At 41.7% G+C, this 19,269-nt stretch overlaps 1 long non-coding RNA gene across 1 annotated transcript; it reads left to right on the top strand.

Annotated features, from left to right (window-relative positions):
• The first annotated feature begins 14,370 nt into the window (after window positions 1–14,370).
• Window positions 14,371–16,079, top strand: LOC121700319. Its single transcript, XR_006027183.1, has 3 exons — window positions 14,371–14,796; window positions 14,951–15,028; window positions 15,732–16,079. It is a non-coding gene; the product is annotated as an uncharacterized LOC121700319 (long non-coding RNA).
• The last annotated feature ends 3,190 nt before the right edge of the window (window positions 16,080–19,269 follow it).

Raw genomic sequence — 19,269 nt, 5'->3', positions numbered from 1 at the left:
AGTACAACATAGGACAAACAACAGTGACACTGATAAACAATACAAATGACCAGTAATGTTTTTTCCCATTTTGTTTTGTAGACGAGCTGACAGGGAGCCAAATACCAACGACAGGGTGTGTGGTTGCCATTTTCCAGATGGAAGGGATGATGGCCCAAGTGTCTTCCAGTGGTCAAAGGCTACTACCCCCAGTCAGCCGACCCAGTCATCCTCTGAAGACCATACCTACAGTATTGCAAGGTGGTAGTGGATCCTGACCAGGGACTCCCTGAAGGAGTGATGGAGCCAGAGGACGGTGTGGCCCAAGACTCGATGATGGAAGTCGAGATGGAACTGGATCCTGACGAGATTGTGGCCCAAAACTCCAAGCCAGTCCCATCTACCTATCTACCATCCAGCAGGCCTTTCGGATGAGGTCATCCGAATGGAGACAGGCCTACCTGACAAGGCCATGTTTCAAAGGGTGGTGGGGCTGGTGGAGAGATTTGAGGGTTCCATCGTTTATGCAGCAGGTTGGACGGGGGAAAGTATTACCATAGAGTGCCAGGTCTTCATGGCACTGATGAAGCTACGCCAGAACTACACCAACCTGCACCTGGCACAGCTGTTCTGTTGCAGTGGTACCACAGTGGCGAATGTGGTGAAGACAATGATACATCTGCTCCACCAGGTGCTTTTCGGGAAAATGATGGCAACTGTGCCCAGTCTGCAGAAGAACAGTGAGAGTATGCCGGCTTCATTTATACCCTCAGCCAGCAACTGCAGAATGATTATAGACTGCACAGACATAAAGGTTGTCGCTCCCAAAGAGATGGACAGGGCCAAGCTGATGTACTCAGCGTACAGGGGGATGCACTCTTGCAAAGTGTTGATCGGCGTTGCCCCTAATGGCGTGATTACATACTGTAGTCCACTGTTTCTGGGATCTACCTCAGATAAGGCCATTACAGCCCAGTGTGGCCTACTGGAGCACCTGGAGGCAGGTGACATGATCATGGCAGACAAAGGCTTTTTAATATCTGACCTCTTGCCAGAAGGTGTCTCTGTCAATATCCCGCCTTTTCTTAACAGGGGAAAATTCTCTGAGAGCGAGGTGAGGGCAACCCGGGAAGTGGTGCGGAACCAAATTCATGTGGAAAGGGCCAACGCACGGATAAAGGATTTCCGAATCCTTAATAAGATCCCCACCCACCTACGAGGCTGTGCCACTGTGCTGGTCCAGCTGTGCTGCTCCTTGGTGAACCTGCAACATCCATTAATTAGAGAAACCAGCAGCTCTTTTTCTGCTTGCAGCAGCTCTCACACCCCCCACCCCCCTTCCGTGAGGATGGAGTGGTTTGAATAAATGGTTTGAATAAATCCAGGTACTACTAACACTTTACCTGAAAATTGTGTCTATGTCCATCTGTCCAGGTTGGGGGCTTTAGATGTTCCTGTGAAAAGAGAGAAGGGGATCAAAGCAGAACATTATTAATTTAAAGAAAAGTAAATCATTACATCATAACAGAAACCATGCGTTATTGGCCCTTAGAGCATTAATCAGTGCAGAGGAATTTCATGCAATACATTATATACAATATACATTATATAAAATTTTGGTATGACAAAAATGACTGACTGTAGTCTGAATCACTGAATTCCTAATTAACCACACCTTGGTACCTTATCTGGATCATTGGCTTCCCTGAGTACAGGTACTGACAGGAAACGCGACGGGAATGCTGATCCAATGTTTCCCAAAATAAATGGAACTCGAACAAAATAACTGATTGAATATAAAAAGAAAAACTATTTACAATATGTACATGTTCAGTCCTCTCTACTGACCAACACAGAAGAAGTAGAATTCCTCCAGAGCAGCCAGGTGTTGTCCCCACGCAGTGTCCTTGGGGATGGGGATGATCACCGCCTCCTTCGTGGTCCACACCACAAAGAAGCACATGTCCCGTTCGGTGAGGTGGAGCTGACCTTGGACCTGGTTCCAGTAGGGATGGCTCTTCTTAAGGGCATAACCCTGGCCCTCCGCACACAAAAAGACACCTTCACAGCCTCAGCCATGGTGGAGTTTCGCTGACTGTACGGGCACTTCACTTCAAGCAGGGCTGTAGGTCCGACGAAACCATCAGGTGACGCTCCCAGGATGCCTGATCTGCTCACACAGAGCCCACAGTCAAGCACCTCCAGCTGATAAGCCTGTTTAAAGACTTTCACACCTTCTTGCTCGTTGGTCACTCCCCAGTTGACCGAAAGCACACCATCCAAATTCTGTCTGGATTTATTTTTATATTGGGTAGGATATACTTGAATGCCAGTGGTGATGGTGATGCTCCAAACAAATTGCGTTGTTAACTGTGTTCAACATTGACAATACATATGTCTGTGCCAGTAGAGACGTATTTCATTCGCGTCCAGACCAGCGAAGAACTGTAGTTCACAAAGCGGCCCCGCACAAAACCTGCCACCATCAAACTTCTACGCTATGAATCGTGGTTTTCTTCGTATGAAAAATTATATTTAAAACTGACACACATCATATGTCACATTCATGATACAATTCAAACGGGACCAGAAAATAGTTATAATATCGCCATAGAAATGCATGGCAAAGCGAACTCATTTTGAGGTCCCTAGCGGAAGTAAACTGGAAGTCACTGGGACACCCAAACTGATATTATAGAAGTGTCAAAACATAGTAGCCAAGTGCGCTATTACTACTATTCTGATTATTAACATTATTGGTTCTCATATAGTTTGACGTCAATTTCATTTGAAGCCTTGTTTCTTGATTAAATCAACATTCATTATATTGACCCACGTTTTATAGACAAATTACAACATGATTGATCCATTGTTAAGCCATAGCTTAGGCTAATGTTAAAATAGTATGAAATTATAGATGCTCAACTTTAACAAGTTTAATAAGTCTTTCTTATGTGTTATGGTTTGTAGCATATATTATAGTATTTATTTATTTTCATTAGGCGGAATTGTTGTTTATTATTGCTATTCTTCTTAATGTAGGCCTACTCTTGGCCTTGGCCTGAACAAAATAGTCTTTAAATAGTCTATTTTTGAATGTCCCGAAATTAGATAGAAATCAACTGGCAAATAGCCTATCAGTGATGTTTTATGGTATATTTTGGGCGCAGGGCATGTGTGACTGTTAATTAGGCAGATCTTGGGCCTAGGCTGATATCTAATATGATAGCCTATCCAAGGGTGGAGACCTACCCAAAGATATCCAGAAATGGTGTGTGTGACTTGGGTATACATACCCCTGATATCTCATTGGCAAATCAGGAGTCAAAATAATGTTCTCTCTCGAGTTTTGAAAACGAACGTTAAGGGTTGTTTTAAGGACATGTTTGTGCATGCCTGTTAGGCAGCCACTCTGAAGCAGTAAACACAATTCAAAACGAGTCAGAAAAGTCGAGACGGGACCAATCGTCAAAATTTGGTTGTCCACCACTCTAGTTCATCCAAATCAAACGGATGAAAAGGGACTCAAAGTGTTAAAATACCGGAATTTTTATTTCCTTGAGATATTTGCTAGGTAGTTTGACTAGTTTCCAGTTTCAAGTATTTTATTGTCATGTACTCATATAAGTGCCAGCTCAACTTCAAATAATAAATAAATTAAAAGTAGTAATTACAAGTTTTTGTGTGTGTGTGTGTGTGGGGGGGAGGGGGGCGTAATGACATTGATATAAACTACACAACAACCTAAGGACATTTTGGAAACAATGTTCATTTACAGGTGACACTTTGTACTATATGGGTCGCCATGGCTTGGCCAGGAGGGTCATCATGTCTGAGGAGGAGAAGACTGCCATCCTGGAGGAGGTCCATGCGGGACACTTTGGGCGAGCCCGCATGGAAGGGAAAACACAGCGCTTTTATTGGCTGAGTGATGGTGAGGACGTCGCCAATTGGGTAAGAAAAACATCTTATTGCAAAACAATTCACAATCATGAACTAGACCTAAAGGTGAATTATCTTGTTCTTTTCAGATCAGCACCTGAATGTCGTGCCAGCACTTCGAAAAAGTGAAGACCCAGGCTCCAGAACTGAAGCCCATCAAGCCAGTGGCTCCCTGGCACATGATTGGTAGAACCATAGATATATATAGAACACTAGATGTGTTCTATATATATCTATGGGTAGAACCATGGCCAGAAAATATATATGTGTAATGTAAAGTCTCACACAAGAGCCTTTGTAATAATAGCCTTCTTGCATGACCCATTCCGAATGAATTGTCTCCGACATAATACACTACACGGGGTTTGGCAACACTACCACACACGTGACGGTAGCCTACCCATGTGTTATTATTGCGTCAGCATCTTTCTTCCCATTCCCCGACATAAAGGTAGCCTGGCTGGGTGGTGTCTAGACTAACATAAAGGCACTGTAGGCTAGGCTACATCTCTGAATCCAACTGAATAAGCGTGGTGAAGTTGGCTGGACGTTTGATATTCAGTAGATATTCGATTTTAACTTCCCATTCATTCGAGATCGACAACGCAATTCAGCTCAATGGCGTGATCAGGGTTAAATAAAGTTGACATTATTACAGAGTATCAAGCGAAAACAACTAAATTATTATCGCTAGAGATTGCTATCCGACATAAAGCTTTACAGCACTTCACCGCCTGTTCTGTCGCTATGGTCTGTGTAAGGGACCGTCGACAAATTAGCGTTTTGGTAGTCCGCAATGACAGTAGGCTAGGGATGCACAGTAGGCTAGGGATGGTAGTCGGCAATGACAGTAGGCTAGGGATGCAAAACGTTGGCTATTTCTTGAAACAATATTCCAAAAATCAATTAAATAAGTTTTTCTCATTCTGATTGCTGTAGTACTTCCCAATCACTCACTGCTACTTACTACAGGTCACGGTTTCCTGAAAATACAATTTATATGGAAGCAGGACTCATCTTTTTCTGAAAAATAATCACCAAAAATCAGCAAAAAGACATTTTCTCATTCTGATTGCTGTAGTACAGTGGTCCCCAAACTACGGCCCGTCATTTTGGGTGGCCCCCCAAAACATGTCTGTGGTATATAGCATCTGGCCCGCACGGGAGTACGACATCGTCAAACTATAACCTCCGTAATTTCCCCCAATGGCGAGTCTTTACAGTACACATGTAATACTCTTTTTGTCCACTTGTGGTTGTTTTGGCGCTGTTTCGCGTTTACCAATCGAAAACGGAATGAAATGTAGGCCTACCTGCAAACAATGTAAGAGGCCTATGCTGACTGCATCAGTGCTCAAAGTATTCTAAAAGTTTATCAATTAATTGTTAATAACTAACTAACTTCTATTCAAGTCATATTTCTGGGACTTCCTGGGATAATTATTTCCATTTTTTATTCACTCGTTCAAATGTTCATCCAAATTCACAAAATTCTCATCAGGTGAGTGAAATATACTTTTGGGACTCCCTGCTAATATTTTGGGAATGCTAAAGTCTTTTTATTCGTATTATTATTTAATTTGAGCTACATTTTACATGGCATGATGGCAATATAAACACAGCTAACAATGGTATTAAATTGCAGTAGCCTATGATTAAATGTAATGGAATATTCAACGTAGACTGTTAGGTAGACTGTTGTTGTTCATAGCACTAAGCTATTTATGGTTACTGATATACTCCGAGTCTCTGGCCCTCTCTTAGAGCCAGGCATAGTGAGCTGGCCCTTGGAAGTAAAAGTTTGGGGACCACTGTTGTAGTAGTTGCCAATGGTAGACCACTACTTAACATGTGCATTTTTGCTCACATCCTGCATTATAGTGAAACGGTATGCATTTAAATGTTTAAAATAATCACTAAAAATCAGCAAAAAGACATTTTCCCATTCTGATTGCTGTAGTAGTTGCCAATGGTAGGCCGCTTCTTACTACAGGTGCATTTTTGCTGATATCTGGCATTATAGTGAAACTGTATGCATTTAAATGTTCACCAAAAATCAGCAAAAATACATTTTCTCATTCTGATTGAAGAGAGTGCACAGGATGAAACATATGTGAGTGATGAAGAGATTGAGAGAGAGAGTGTTTCTGTGGCTACAGACGGAGAGGATCAGGCAGAAGAGAATGTAGAGGAGGCTGCAAATCGTGTAACAGCAGAAAAAGTGGTTGCATTTCAAACTCCTGAAAAAAAAGAATACAATTAGAAAGATTTCTCCTGTTCCTAGGAAGTTCAGAATATTTTTAGACAATAAAACTTGGAGGTCAATCAGACCAGAGAAAGGAACCAAAGAATTAAGGGAACCATGGACACATGTGCTCTATGATAAATTCAACCAAATAAACCATTGCTGTGTTCTTGCCTCCAAATACCAACATGCTCGATTGCAGAACAGCAGAAAAAGAAATTACCCATATGTTCACATCAAGGCAGTGCGTACATTTCCCTCCTGCCAGGCACAATACACATTTTTGATGAGCAAAAAGCCCACATTACAACAAAAAAAGGTGCCCCTAACTGTTTACCGCCACGGAAATATCGGTCACCTCAGACAACACACAAGGAAACGAAAAGCTTCGGGTATGAAAAGAGCTCCTCAGTCAAACACAGAGTGAAGAAATTAGGGCAGGTAACCTGACAAGATTTCTTACCAGAGATATTTTAAAAGCAATATCGTCTGAAGTCAGGAAGGCTGCATCCCTAAATGAAAATGTGGTGTTGGAAGTCCTTCTCACTCAAAAAATTAATGAGGCATCAACTTCATACGTTTCCCTGGGTACATTCAGCATTTTCAAGTTGACCCGTTTAGTACTCATACAGGAAGCCCAGAGCAGAACAAGCGTGTGTTATATTACGCACTGGTTTTGGCTGGATAGGGACGCGGCACACCACCTTTACCAGTAGCGGAGATGTTGTCAAATGACCACACTGTCCCATCCATCTCCCACTGGTTGATGCGCTTTCTCCACACTGTGTCAACATTTACGGTACATACAGTCAGGCATGTGGAGACCGACTACAGTTGGGCCCTGATTCAAGCGGTTTTCCTTTCTTTTAAAGGGGAACTTGGCAACTATTTCAACGTAATAAACCCGTTTAGAAATCATTTGGATGGTTAAATGACCTGTTCTGGTAAAAATGGTGACTTTCCCCGCTGCGCTTAGCGTCCCCAGGCGGAAAACCAACCTTGCAACATTGAGACTTACCGTCCCGGAAAGAGAAGTGAGAAACAAGAAACTCGTTTTAAATCGTGTTTCTTACCTTGTAACATCGTAACCAAACTTATGCTAACCGTTCGCTAGCTTGTAAACAAATCCATGTGCTTTATCGTTACCTTTTTCCACAGTTTGAAATAGCATTATGCACAATTTCTCCAGCAGAGGGGGAAATCCTGCCAAGTTTCCCTTTAACAAAGAAAGCGTTTCAGCTTACCTTAGCAGGTGTTTTGCCATTTGCAGGGGCAAACAGAAGTGGAAGACTTCCAGAGGATCTACAGTTATCCACCTCTTTTCTGCCCACCTGCCACCATCCCTCACACGACGCAGGAAGATGGAACTAGCTGTGTGGTCTTTGTCATGGAGGTGATGCAAATAATCTCAAACTCAAATGTTATGCATAATAACATACATTTTCCCAGATGATTAGTTTTGATCAACGTGACTGTCTTTTCCTTTAAGCTTTGGTACAGGCGGTAAGATAATTCACTAAATGTGTTGTCCTTTTTGTTAAGATGGCAAGACAAACTATTGAAAGTTTTCCAGCAATCCCAGAGGAATTTCACATTGATCCAGATCAGGGGCCATATTCACAAAGAATTTTAAGGCTAAAAGTAGCTCCTAAGTGGCGAATTTAGGAGCAACTCCTAAAAATAATGGGCGTGTCACTCCTAACTTTAGAGGACTCCTAACTCCCTAAGACCTATTCACAAAGGATCTTAACATGGCAGCGCGACGCAATGTGTTGGAGACCCTCAACGACACGGAGTTATTACAAAGATACCGGCTTAACCGTGAGGGAATACTGATTGTTGTGGATCTTGTGAGGGATGCAATAACAGCTCCAACTAATCGCAACAACCCAATCAGTGCCGAATTGAAATGTTTGATAACACTGCGCTACCTAGCAACGGGGAAAATGCAATTATGTAACGCCGACGATTTAGCGATCTCAGCCATCAGTAAGCAGATCCATCCACCAGACGATCGATGCACTCTGTAGACCCCATATCATTCGACAGTTCATAAGTTTTCCTTTGGACATTCGCCAACTCCAAAGAAACAAAGCCAGCTTCATGGATATTGCCGGTGTGCCCGGAGTGGTCGGTGCTATAGACGGGACACATATTAAAATAATTGCACCAAGTCAGGATGAGGACGTGTACGTAAACCGAAAGAAAACACACTCCATCAATACGCAGATTGTGTTCGATGCGCACTTCACAATACTCGATGTTGTTGCAAAGTGGCCCGGATCCACTCATGACTCGAGAATATTGATGGAGAGTGGTCTGAGGCAACTGTTTGAGAGGCGTCATGTGCCAGCTGGATGTCACTTAGTGGGGGACAGTGGCTATCCCTGTAAGTCGTGGCTCCTCACACCTTACCTCCGTCCACAAGTGGGATCACAGTTAAATTACAATAGGTAAGTGCACATGTTGGCTATATTATTTAGGTGGCATAATTTAATAGCATGACCACAATGTGAAAGCTTACAACAAATTAGTGGTGGCTCTTTGTGTTGTTGGTTAAATCAATAATGTTTAGGGCTACTGTTCCTTGGCATATGTTTTAGAGCACACAAGAAGACACGCAGTGTGGTGGAAAGGGGGATTGGACAGCTAAAGCGACGTTTCCATGTCTTACATAGTGAAATCCGCCTTAGTCCAGAGAAGACCAGCAAAGTGATCACTGTGTGTGCGCTTCTTCACAACCTGTGTCGGCTAAGGAACATACCACAGCCAGGAGATGGTGATGAGTCTGATGATGATGATGAAGCTGATTACGACAATGACCTAAACCAATCTGAGGATGAAGTGGAACAATGTGGACTGGCATTCAGGGATCACTTTGTCCATACACACTTTGGGTAAATAATCACATATGCACAAATGAGTGAAGACACATATTTTGCTGAATTGCAGTGTGTTTATTCTCTTTGCATTTTTTCAATCTTTAGAGTGTAATACTCTGTCTTTACCTGTATCAGCCTCTCTTTTGCTTCAAGGACCCTTCTCTGCCTTTTCAAGACACGCATTTCCATCTTCATCTTCTTTTCTTCCAGGGGTGATGGCCTTGCACCAGCAGCAGAAGTGAGGGGAGAGGCAGGTGGGATTGTGGAAGAGGAAGCTGGAAGAGGTGCTGGGAGAGGAAGAGGTGCAAGGGTCAGGGGTGGAAGACACGCAAGAGGAAGATGACTTGCGCCTGAAGGACCTGGGTTTTCGTTTGGCCTGCAACAGAAATTGTAGTCTGTTAAAATATCTTATAATTTGTGAACAGTTTTTTGTGTGGGTGGGTGGTTTGCACATAATTATATTGTATGTCCTTCATTAAATATCACCAACAATGTACAAGTATTGTAGCCTAATCATTGCATAAACATGCTTACCCCTCTATTTCAATGAGCAGCTGCATTGCTGGATCAGTTGCACCCTCAAGGCCCGCTATGCTGGTGTCTGACCCAATGACACTATACACCACCGATGCAACGTGGCTCGATGGCTTAGGTGCTGATCCTCCTCCTTAACACAGGGAAAGTTTCACCAACTCAAAAGCATTGCCTACATAACACTTAAAAGCACACTTTAATGTAAGTTCTTTGTGACATTTTTTCCATAAGTAATTACATTTATGACAAGCAGAACGTTTTTTATAATTACATCAAACAATAATTATATTGTATATATAATATTATGGGCCTACCTGTTGCCATGCTTGCCCGTTTAAAGGCTGCAATTTCCATCCTCGACTGCGATTGTAACGCATACCACCGCCTCTCGCAGTCGTCCGGGGTCCGCGACAAGAGCGAGAATGCTGCATTAATTTGCAAACAAATCCTCTCCCATGTCTCACGCTTGGTTTGGCTTGATGCCAATGCCGAATTTCCCTTTTATTATATGTTTTTTTTCCAGCACCAACTGGGCCAGCAGCAGTAGCTGATCCTGCGTCCAGTTGCCCACACAGCAAAAGGACTCCGCGGCGGATCCGCCGCGGAGGTACGACGGCTTCCGGAACGGACCCGCGAAACGGACCCGTATCGGAGTCCAGATGCTCTCAGGAACGGATCCGCTACGAAGGCGGATCGCGGACCCGCCGTGGCTCCGCACTGCATCCACTCCGCATCCGCGATTAAAACCTTACCTCCGCGGCGGGTCCGTTTGGGATCCGCAAATCGATACATACATCCGCCGCGGACCCGCAACGGACTCAAATGCTCATCTGGCCCGGGTCCGTTTTGGACCCGTTTATCTCATTTTCAAAATTCCTTCTGTTCTTGCTGTAGGATAAAACTAGGCAACTATAGGATAAAAGTAAAACTATCACTAGGCCTAGCCTAGGCTACTACAGCAATATAGGCCTACGATTAATCTGCATTGCCTCGTATTTTTAACTTAACAATACTGTCAATAAACCTAACAGAAAAGGTTTAAGTCAAGACATCAATTTACTGTACAAACGTGATCACTACTCAATGGAAATATAAAATGGACATTTATGGAAAGTTACAGGTTATAAGCTATTCTGTTTTTGTTAAGTAGCCTACATTGCCTAGGCTACTTTACATTCATTTTGTGGTCAAAACCTAATTTAGTGCTTTATAGGCCTAGGTCAGTGCAGACATGAAATATTTTATCTAATAGGCTACAACTTCAATGAAATACTGCGCTATGCACAGCTAAAATATCAGAAAATGAATAACTGGTGAATGACAAGAAGTTCAATAAAAAGATTGTTTAATGCTTATTTCTCCTATTACTCCATTTGTGTGGATGGAGGCGGAACACATCTCCTCGTTGCCCGATCCACCGCCGGTTGAAACACCTGATTGCGTGTTTGGTGACCTCAGTGTCCGTGGCAGACCGTGTCACCATGTTTTTCCTCACAGCACCTGTAATCAAACAGACAGATATGTTTATGTTTATGGTATGTAGCATCCAAAGCCAAGTATGCTTACACAATACAATATATAAGATAGGTATTAAGGAGATTAAATTTAAAAAGAAACATGACTTACAAAGCTCCTCTGTTCGCTGCACGTTGAGGGCTGGTGTGGGGGTGGAGGGAGTTGAGGAGGGACTGCCGTTCCTGGCCCATAGTGAGGTGGGCGGTGTGCGAGAGGGGGAACATTTTTTTTTATTAAATGGTAGTATTAAATTGTATTAAATTGTAAAAATTTTTATTAAATCTGTTAACCATGACTGATAATACACAGGGGGCCTTTCTATTCACTAATATTTCAGAGATCAGTCCCTACCTTGAGTAACTCTCCGTATGTTAAATGCAGGTGCAGGGAGTTGAGGTGGTGAAGAGTGTTGCGGTCCTGCCCCATGGTGAGGTGCTAAGGGAGATAAATGGTTGTGATCTGTTAACCATGGTAGGCTGAGAGCTACAGGGCCAAACAATGGCAAACAAAAACAAATCTCTGGTCATGCTGGACATGAATTTGTATGTTTCAATATTTTGGTATGCACTATCTATATCAACTCCATGAATGGATTGACATTGAAATCAATGTGTTTCAATACAATCTGATAATAATGAATGAACTTTTCAGGCAATATTGCATGAATGCAGATGTTTTAACTGACAAAATATTTGGCTGAGATTTTGAAAGTAATGGATAAAGTATGCAGAAAATCTCAGATGGTAATGCAGATGCAATCTGTTGATCTGAAATGTTGTGACTACTGCTGTGTTAATATAGATGGGGCCACTGTATTCAATATTATTTCAGAGATCAGTCTTTACCTTAACAGTTTTCTCCAGGTTGAGGGGTAGTGACTTGGCTGCCTGGCACTCGGCGAGATGGTGGAGCTGGAGGAATAGATACAAAGCGAGGGGAATGTCTTTAGCACTAAGAATGTTAACCATATCTCTAATATTAATATTATGATTTAGTTATTTCAATGTTAAGAGATTATTACTTACTTTGCCAGTGCAATTGGCTTGGGCTTGAGGCTCCAACTGATATACCAGGCGAGTTGGAAGGTACCTCAGAGATGCAAAGTCACCATTTTCTGGCTCTTCACTGTCATCAGAGTCCCCGAAACGATGGCTGTTACATAACGATATCATTATGGTTATTGCAATCCCAAAATTTCCAAATATATATATAGTACAAGCATCTCTGGTCTATTTTGGAATGCTACTGGAATGTGTTCACATTACATTTTAACAACCCAGAAAGTATCTTACTTGATCAAGCAAACCCAACAGAGGCAATCGTAACGTTAGATGCTAGAATCCAGCCGATAAAAGTTGACGCTGCAGAACAAACAAAATAGAAGATGGGGACCAAGTTCCATACAGTTAAGTTACGTTAGCATAAATCACAAACCGATGCCAATAGTGGTCTGAACCGACTTAAACAGTGATTAAAATGCCGAGGCTTTCATTACAAAGATGGCAGATAGACACTAAAGTTACGTATGAGACCAAACTTGGCAAAATGCAAACGTTAATGCACAGCTAGCTAGAGGCTAGGGCTAAACCATTATCAGTGAGTCAACATGCTAAAGTTGTAGGTAGCTATCATAGCAGAGCTTCACTGACTTCATTGACTGAAATACCAGTGCCAATATCACCTTAATCAAGGTTTGCATCGCAAACGTGATTTCAATATATGTATAGCACTAATAGACATTAGCAATAACTTATGCAATTGCGCCTAGCAGCATGCTAGCTAGCAGCTATATGCCGCTAGCATAGTAGCACTATATGGACAACAGCGACAACAGACAAGACCAGACTAATGTTAAATAACAATGTGTGTTTTTTAAATCACACTACCATAACATATTCTGCCGAAATTGCTATCCCATTTTAAATCAGATAGGCTACAGACTCATATGAGCATCACAGCTAACAATAACGTTAACTTTGCACAAACTGTTGCACAAAATGACAAACGTCTCTGGTTGCACTAACGTTAACGTTAGTCCTAATATCAAACAACGTCATTACAATTAATAAACATGATGATTATAAAACCACAAAGGCCAATGTTTAGCTATTGTGAATGTCGCAATATATTAATAAATATCACTTACTCGAGAGGGTTCAGCGCAACCGTGTCCCAGCAAAGAAAATATCCACTAGTATGACTCTTCTTGGCTCTTGGTGTACAGTCATGTTCAACCGTTACAGTAAATGCGCGTCCGCGCCCGCGGATCCGACATGGGTCCACTCAGGATCCGCTGTTTGACAGTAGAATTTACGGGGCCGCCTGGAGGCGGAGCTGATCCTCTGTGCGGCACCAAAACGAATGCGACAGTCACGCGGGTTTGGCGTCTTGAAGGCGGATCCGCCTAGGAGTCTACTGCTGTGTGGGTGGGCTTTCTTCTCCGTTTTGGCGAGTTCATCACCGACATTCACCTATGACATTACTTCAATCGGAGCAACATTTCCTGCTTTAAGTAGGCTATTTCGGCTAATAAGATGCCAATTAACCAAGCAAGTGTTAATGCAATGTCGTTTTTCATTATTGGGCAAGTGGCGGTTTTCATTAGGGTATTAGGCTACCTTGATAATTGAAATCACGACTTTTCTCTCTGTCTTCCTTTTTAGAATTACACTTCACTGGGGCTTGCACAAACATGTCATTATATATGCATTTCGATAACATTACTATTATTATTTTGTGTAGAACACAGACATATTTAGATGTGATAAGCTATGATGTGGTGCGTCTGTGTTATGTTCCGCATGATGGCCCTGTCATCTAACAACCAATCACCGTTATCATTGCGAGGAAGCTCGTGCATGAGAATTGACGTCATCCATAGCAACGGAGACTCACTCTTAGTTTAGGACAAAGATTCTAGAACAGCACGGTTGTGTTTAGCCTAGGCCAACTATTTGCATTTATTTAAGTTACATCAGACGCTTGAGTGAAATCTTGACCTTATTAGTGATTGATAATAATAGCCTATGCCTATGCTGTGTTTAAGCAGGCCGTGAACAAAGGGTTAACGTATAGCCTACAGGTAGAAAAAGGAACAATGGTGATAATATAACGTTAGCTAAGTTAGTTTGCCTGCTAGCTAGCTTATCAGTAGGCTATACAGTCTCTCAATGGGAATTTATGTGATCTATTTACCAGTGCAATAGCTACTTCTGTCTAAATAATAGGCCTATTTACCTCTCCTTATTCAGTGTAAACTTGGAAAAAGATAAATCAGGCCTTTCACACTGTCAGTTCTTGCAGTTCATTACCGAGTAAAAAAAACAAACAGCTGGCAACGTTAAAAACAGCTGTTCAGGTGGGCTCATAGAATTGGAACTGTATATGAAATGTTGCGCTGAGCTTACCAAAATGGCGCCCTGTTGGGCTCAGAGCGTACTTCATGCCTATGACGTAACTGATCTATCTTGCTTTGTTCTAGAATCTTTGGTTTAGGAGTTGGCATTTTTCCTTACTAAAAGTAGGTCTGAAAGGCTTTTTTTTTCTTTCTAACTTTTAAGAGAAAACTTCTAGCTAAAACCTTTTAGTGCGATTTAGGAGTACTCCTAGTGGTAAGATAAAAGGCTTTGTGAATACGGCCCCGGAACAACATTGCATGGCTGAGAAGACAGATGGCTGACGAGATGATTCTTGCATCTGGTAATGTCAAGCCTTTACTTTACAATTTCAAAATGCCACTACTTCAAATGAATTACAAAATAATGATTGATTAAAATCAACCATTTTTTCATCTACACACAATATCTGTGCCCAACACTGAGTAGCTTTACATCTTTGGTGAAATTATTTTCAGAGTCCAAGGAGGATTTATGCTCCCACTGTGGACTGGAAGTTCCTCTGTCGCTAAATTCATTCAAGCAATATTATTTGGGTGAGCATCACAATTTAATAAATAATAAATTCAGAGTAATGGGACACACAAGGAAGGAATTTGACTCAGGTTAATCTTTGCTCTCAAAGTACAACACTCACTTAACATATGAAGAATAATAACAGAGCAGTACGAATAGCATGAAGAGCTGTAGGACATAGCTATGTATAAGTGTAGTCACACTATACATTTGTAAATAAATGAATAGAACACTATGGGTGGAATAGGGTAGTGCAATTGTCCGTTGTGCGACTGAGGATGTCTGCCTCCTTGTTGACAGTGTTGGCATGGTGAGAAACTCGAGTGCACAACAGGAATACACTTGATGTCATGATATGCTATGCGCCTCACTTTAGACCATCATAATAGAGACCAACATAGGCAGCCGTGGCCTGCTGGTTAGTGCTTCGGACTTGTAACCGGAGGGTTGCTGGTTCGAACCCTGACCAGTAGGCCACGGCTGAAGTGCCCTTGAGCAAGGCACCTAATCCCTCACTGCTCCCCGAGCGCCGCTGTTGATGCAGGCAGCTCACTGCGCCGGGATTAGTGTGTGCTTCACCTCACTGTGTGTACACTGTGTGCTGTGTGTGTTTCACTAATTCACGGATTGGGAAAAATTCAGAAACCAAATTTCCCTCACGGGATCAAAAGAGTATATATACTTATATACTTACTTATGTATCTACTTCTGATATTTGTGCAGATCCAATGTGAAAAGTGCCAGAGATGGTTTCACACATCTTGTCTTGGACTAACACCCGACTGTGTGCCAGATGAAGACAGCACTTGGTGTTGTGAAATTTGTTGCATTTGAGCTGTAAATACTGTAAATAGTTTGAAGTTTTTGTTTCATTTATTTCAATTTAGCATTTGTAGCTTGGTAATGTGGATGAGAGAAGCTGGTTGCCCACTCTTTATTTTCAATTTCACATGTGAGATGTCACTTCCCCACCATTTCTGATGTAATCAAATTCTATGTTTTTTATTTTTTAATACAGAATGAAAAATGCTTTTGGATTGAAATTTGTTTTCTTTAAAGTAATTTGCTTTCTTTTTGGTGAATATTGTTTTTAAATAAATGACTTCAGATATCTTCATATCTTTGGTAAATGTTTTTTCTGGATTCATATTTGATGATAATTTCAGGAACACCTGACCTGTAGTTAGTAGCAGTGAGAGTTTGGGAAGGACTACGGCTATCAGAATAAGAAGTTGTTTCATTTACTTTTTGGTGATTCTTTTCCAGAGAAAATTGAGTTCTGTTTCAATGTAAGTTGACATTTTAGGAAAATATCAAGGAAATCGTGACCTGTAGTAAGTAGCAGTGAGCGATTGTAAAGTACTACAGCAATCAGAATGGGAAAATGTCTTTTTGTTGATTTTTGGAGAATATTTAAAACATTTAAATGCATACCGTTTCACTATAATGCCAGATAGCAGCAAAAATGCACCTGTAGTAAGTAGCGGCCTGCCATTGGAAACTACTACAGCAATCAGAATGGGAAAGTGTATTTTTGGTGAATGTTTTTAACATTTAATATCATACCGTTTCACTATAATGCCTGATATCAGCAACATTTCACCTGCCATTGGCAACTACTACAGCAATCAGAATGAGGAAATATCTGTTTGCTGATTTTTGGTGTTGCCTGGTGTTCCTTTAAATGCATACTATAATGCAGGATGTCAGCAAAAATGTACATGTAGTAAGTAGCAGCCTACCATTGGCAACTACTACAGCAATCGGAATGAGAAAATGTCTTTTTGTAGCCTAGAAATCTAGACGCACCCTAGTGGCTGCAAATTAATTTGCTCAGCCTGTACGTCTAGTATCAAACCATAGGGATTTCTATTGGCTAACACCGTGGATGTTATTCAATCATAGCGCTCTATTTTGTTAGAGAGTCTTAAGGCGGGCTTAACAGGATAACGACAGTCCTGCGACTATGAACAACAAGGAAGGTGGCTATGGCGAACGAAGAGCGGTTGTTTGAATCGGCGTTGGCGTCAACTTTGGAGGAGTTGGACTTGTGCTTTTCTTTGAAAGTTGAGCAACACAATGCACTTAAGTCATTCCTTTCGAAGAAGGATGTATTTGCCGTTGTGCCGACCGGATACGGATATGGTCGTAGCGCTGGCCTATTGCATGCCTAGGCAGTTTGAAAGGCAATTCTCTGCCCGCCCCTTGGATTAAGCGAGGTGAATGGTTCGATTCCAGACTATACATTTCAATGATATAGGATGGCCCGCCAGGCTAGTCTTTTTGCTGATTTTTGGTGAATATTTTTCAGAAAGAAATGAGTCCTGCTTCCATATAAATTGTATTTTCACTTAACTGTGACATGTTAAGTAAGTAGCAGTGAGTGATTGGGAAGTACTACAGCAATCAGAATGAGAAAAACTCATGTAACTTGATTTTTGGAATATTTTTTCAAGAAATAGCCAACGTTTTGCATCCCTCACCTACTGTCATTGCCGATCTAGCAAAACAGTAGCCTAATTTGTCGACGGTCCCTTACACAGATATAGCGACAGAACAGGCAGTGAAGTGCCATGAGAAATTTGGTTCATGTTGTTTTCCTATGTTAAAGGAAAATTCCGGTATTTAGCACTTTGAGTCCCTTTTCTGGTTTGTTTTGGATGAACTAGAGTGGTGGACACCGACATTTTGACGATTGGTCCTGTCTCGACCTTTCTGATTCGTCTTGAATCGCCTTTGACTTGTCAGAGTGGCTGCCAATAGGCATACTGTAGGCTACTCAAACATGTCCTAAAACAACCCTTAACATTTGTTTTCAAAACTGTGCAACTCACCGAGTGGTTAGTGGTGTTCGTTGATGTTCCAAAACAAGTAGCGTAGCGAAATACAGTTTCTGTCGTGTTTTATTTGGCATTTTGTAAAATCCCATTGATTTCTGTTGGAAGATTCATTGCACGTTGATATTACTGTGCCACTGTCTATGCTTCAGGTTCAAATATTGAGCGGTTGTGAATAGTTCCACAATAGCAAATAAGACGGCTGGAAATCATACATTGCGCCGAAACATTTGCTTTTAATAATCAACGAACACGCACTAACCACTTGGTGAGTTGCACAGTTTTGAGCCACATTAAGCTTTAAGCCACATTAAGCATTTTAGAATGTCCCACTTTATGTCGGATAACAATCTCTAGCGATAATAGTTTTTGCTTGATACTCTTTAATTATGTCAACTTTATTTAACCCTGATCACGCAATTGACCTGAATTGCATTGTCAATCTCGAATGAAGGGGAAATTAAAATCGAATGTCAACTGAATATCAAATGTCCAGCCAACTTCACCACGCTAACTGAATAGCCCCCTAGAAGGCTAGTTTAGGCTAGGCTACGTTAGGACTGGTGTTGAGTTTGGGTAGCCTATGTGGTCTCTTTAAAGGACCAGTAGGCCTATGTAGGAAATAATGGAAAATAAATTGTAACCATTCCAAAAATGATCACCATATGTTGTCGGAGAGTAGCCTAAGGAAACACGATGAATTGAAGTAAGGGCTTATTTGACAACATTAATATAACCCGTAAAACCCATGGAAAAAAAAGAGCTACGGGGCGGAATCTGTCAGGAATTTTCGTTTATGTTTTGAACGATTAATTCTAGAATAGCGTAGGCCTATTAATAATGGGCTGGCGTGTCCTCCTATTTGTGTTGCCAAATTAGCAAAGGCCAACTGTCAACTTGCTGTCTGTTGTAGTCATGAACGCCTACGAGAGGCAGGCAAATTTCCAAAATTAAAACAAGAAACAAATTAAGTGGACACCGGAGGAGCTTCCCTGAGATGGCGACGTCTTCGTCAAACAAAGAATATCAAGTCTGACGCAGAACTGGCCACGACAGGTAGCCTAGGTTAAACTTCATCGCTAACAATAGCTAAATATGTTACGTTGGTGAGAGCTATTTTTTGTTTTCACTGTTTCCGTAATGTGTAGCTGGGTCATGGTTGGAGAAACGTTAAAGCATCTGCAGGTCAACTAATGTTAGCTAAGTCTTTTACATCTGGCAACCCAGAAGAGGCTCCCGTCTCTAGTCTTGAGAACGTTCAAAAACGGTGTTTTTATTTTGGCTACAGAATGTTCGGTAACAATCCTACAAATCGCTTCTTTAACAACAACAACATGGACCTAGCCTACATCTACAACTTTTAAAACGAACCCCATCAATCATCCACCATGGCAGCACCCAAGTAGCCAAGGGTATTGAAATGT

Source organism: Alosa sapidissima, chromosome 24 (genome assembly GCF_018492685.1).
Source record: "Alosa sapidissima isolate fAloSap1 chromosome 24, fAloSap1.pri, whole genome shotgun sequence".
Classification (NCBI taxonomy): domain Eukaryota; kingdom Metazoa; phylum Chordata; class Actinopteri; order Clupeiformes; family Clupeidae; genus Alosa; species Alosa sapidissima.
The sequence above is the reverse complement of the archived record's forward strand: the minus strand, read 5'-3'. Positions and strand labels throughout refer to the sequence as shown.